Genomic DNA, 3,972 nt, shown 5'->3' with positions numbered 1-3,972 from the left:
CCTGCTGTCTGCAAGTTAGTACTTAAACCAGACATCCTGTCAGTTGCCATCCACCTAGAACTTTAACTTATACTTTGGCCTTCCAGCCTCTTTGCTGAACAGTTTTCTGTATGGGAATATGTTTGGTTACAAAAATGCATTATGGTAAACTTATGGTTTCTATTATGCAAGCTTTAACAATTGCTTTCAGACTTCTTACCGTCAGATACAGGCAGAAGATGAAGAAATGAAGAAATGATTGTTATTAAATGAAGCTGACAATTTCTATTTTGTGGCCCTATCCCATGCATTGAACTGGTTTGAATTACTCTTGAAGTTCCATCTGGACTTCAGCCTATCTCTTTTGTGACTGCAACACATTCTCTCTGCTTCTTGGCCATCTTCCATTCTATTTGAATTTTCTTCTCTGTTGAATTATTGATTCTGATGGCTGCTAGGGAAAATAGTGTCTGTTTTCTTCTGAAGTAGTCAGAGAAAACATATATGATGCAAAATGTGTGGGGAAAACAGAGAAAAATGCAATTTAATGTAGTCTACAGAAAGAGCTATGGCTGTCTGCGTCAATGCAGAGACAGGTCAAAGAAGATGACTGCTTTCTCATGCCGATCACACTCCTTGTGGATCACCAGGTATGAATTCATTGCAAAATAAGAAATGTTTGTATCACATTGAAAAATAAAGTATTTTTTCTATGGCCTTTTTTTCTCTCCCACTACCTTCTAACCATCATCTTCCCATGTTCCCCGTGAGCAATGGTCAGCTGCAATAACTGTCATAAAGCAGCCATCTGGGATTTAATCTTACCCACGGGATGGGTGACATGTTACCAACATCACTGCAGGTGCCCTTCCCCATGTTTAGTGAGCTTGTCCCCATGTCCTGCATGGCATTCACATCTTCTGTTTCTCCAATTAGAGCTTGTGGCACTTTGTGACCCAGGCCACCCTTAAAGTACAGATGTACATACCCTTCTCAAGCCAGTACTAGCAGACATCTAAGCGGTTATTCAAACACAGATCACCTGAGTCATAGTTAGAGCTTTATCTCTGTAGTCTAACAGAGTTTGCAATAAGAACACATTTTTTGAAATTGCTGTAAATAAAAAATAGCTATTATGCAAAAAATTTAAAAAAATATAAAGTACTCACAATGTCTCCCATAAAGATTGACAATACTTTTGTCATTCAGTTTATTTTCTTCTTTGATAACAGTTCATGCCCTTTTCATTCCAATTGTTGCAACAAAGGATGACGGAGACAACTTCCTGCCAGCATACATTGAAAATAATTAGCTGTAAGCTTCCCTCCTTCTGCTTTTTAGAATTATTTATGAAGTGTAAGATTTGTGGAGAATGTCAACTGAAACCATTAACAGTACAAATAGTAGTACTATCAATAAAGGTCAATGTCTGTGACCTACTTTGAATGTGCAGACTTGAAAGTACATGGCAGAAGTCTGCTGTATAGCAATCCAAATTTGCATTGCCCAAAGGATGTGCTTGGACCTGAGCTCCACTTAGTTTTGTTTGTTAACAATAATGATGTAACTAGGGAAGACAGTTCTAAGTACAAAATGCAAGTGATTGCACTGATCTATTCTTTCAAAACTGTGTTACATCATTCCACATTTTGGAATGAATGCATATTATTATATGACACTGTGGTATATAAACATAGGGTGGTATTCATACCCAAGCACTGTGTAGGCTTGCAGCACTAATTTTTGAGGAAATAACTGCAAGGAGTTAGTCAGACATGTAATATCAATGACAGTCTGAGCAAACAGCCACATAACTAAAGAAAATTGGAGCGATAATGTGAGAAACAACACTGATTTGCACTATGTTTGGATAAATGCTACAGCAGAGCATGCAGCCAGCATACCAATGCCCCAGTGAAGGAAGGCAAGTGTAGCTCATGTATGCAGTGAAACACTGTATACTTGTCATTTATCCACCTGACAGGCAGAATTGGTGTCCATTGGTGACCCAGCACAGGAAGCATCAGCTGGCAAAGCCTGAATTGACAGTAACCTCACTTCCTCCCGTCCACAACTGGAATTACAGAAGGATGACACAGTGGAAAAAATAATTATACACATATGCTAGAAACACAATTACAGCTGTATAGTGGACTGGCATAGATATCATACATACCTTGCTGCAGAGAGAGGTGATGCAGTCTTCTACAACATGCAGTCCTATTCATCTGCCACTAATCCACCACTGAAAAACAAATTATGTAGTCTTACATATGCATGTACAACTGTTAAGATCGTAGAAAAGGATAAACAGAAAAAATGCTTGCAGTACACTTCAGGCTGCCTCTGCCTTGCACTGATGAAGCATGTGATTGACAGTCATGGGAGGGACATCTTAGTACAGAGGAGACCTTGCGAAGAACATGCCACAAGTTGTATTTGGTTCCAAGGCCATAAGAATGACAACAGTATGCAAATGCTGGGACGGCTGTGCATAACAGTAACAATAAGTGACAAAAAGTGCATAACAGGAGTGGCTGGGTTACATAGGTATGAGCATACTATACACACATCGACTGACATGGTTCACCTGTAGGTGTACTCTCTTAGATCCCAAGGCAGGCAATGTTTCAAAAAATTCATTATCTACTGCAGGCCATCTACACATGTGGCATGCCTCTCCTGGCAAATGCACTACAGATAACCATTGCTAGGACCATATGTTGCAGGAAATGGTGCAAGATGCAAATGCAGTAGGTAGCCATAATGTATCTGCAAACAGTTTGATGAAGGGCTACTGATAGGATGCAGTGGGAAAACATATGGCATTGTGACATGGAATTTCACCAAGGGGTGGTCTGAAAACATATGGCATTGTGACATGGAATTTCACCAAGGGGTGGTGTACGGATACTGAAACAGCTCGGTGAGCTTCGGGAAATTTGTGTCTCACACACTGGCTAGAAAGACTAGCTTCTCATACCTGGGGGTGGCATGGATGTGGCAATTTGGCTAGCAGCAAGTATGATGCATCAGAAAAGGAAACGCCAAGTTAATAAGGCCCATTACAGTGTAGTATAGTATATTCCAATGCATGTTTGAAGGGAAGGATTAACCAAGACCTACCTGCATTTCTGTCCTTCCTTGCATTTGTGGTCTGCATCTGCAGCAGCCTGCACATTATTGTATGCCTGTTCATTTATGCTAGAGCTGCATTTTAATGTGTAGCTGTATGCATGACAGAGGGAGGTTATATAAGCTTAGATATGTTGAAACACAGTGGTGCCATGTGTGTTCCTGCTGTTGTAGGTTTCACTGCTAGACACTCCAGATTAACAGGTCAGTAAAGATATGATGTCAGGAGGACACCTGATGCTCCTTCCAATAGGAAACAATGAAGTGATATCATCCACTGACACACTGGTGCTGTCTGAAAACACTGCAGGGGGAGGGTCACCCACATCCACCATGAAACAGGTCCCTGTAGGGAGGTACAGGATAAGGACAGCATTTCACCAGGGCATGACAGGTATTTTATACCTAAGGTTCCTGTTTCCCAGTATATACAACATCCAAAATGTGCACCACTTAGGAGATCTCTATACCCGCCATAGGTGATAGCTGCAGGGGGAAGGTTAGATATCACCTTTATGCCAAAAGTATTTATAATATGATCCAGCACTTGGTGTTAACCAGCAGATATGTAGGTCAATGATTCAGACACTGCTGAGTATGCCCCAGGGTTTTAGTGATGACGTGCCCCAACTGCACAGTGATATGGCATATATGGATGTGGAGCACACAGTGCTGTCAAGGTCACTAGTGACACATGTTTTCTCCATAAGTTGCTTCATGTGACACTTTATAGATGCCATTTGCTCTGCTTCCACATGTCATGCCTTCTTTTCTCATAAGAAAGTCCAAATGTGGGGGGAACAGATCATCCCATGTCAGACTATACAGTGCACTTGTGAGACAGAATCTCTCCATTGT

This window comes from Protopterus annectens, chromosome 6.part0 (genome assembly GCF_019279795.1).
Source record: "Protopterus annectens isolate FY-2018-M chromosome 6.part0, PAN1.0, whole genome shotgun sequence".
NCBI classification, from domain to species: Eukaryota; Metazoa; Chordata; order Ceratodontiformes; family Protopteridae; genus Protopterus; species Protopterus annectens.
Note: the sequence above shows the minus strand (reverse complement) of the source record.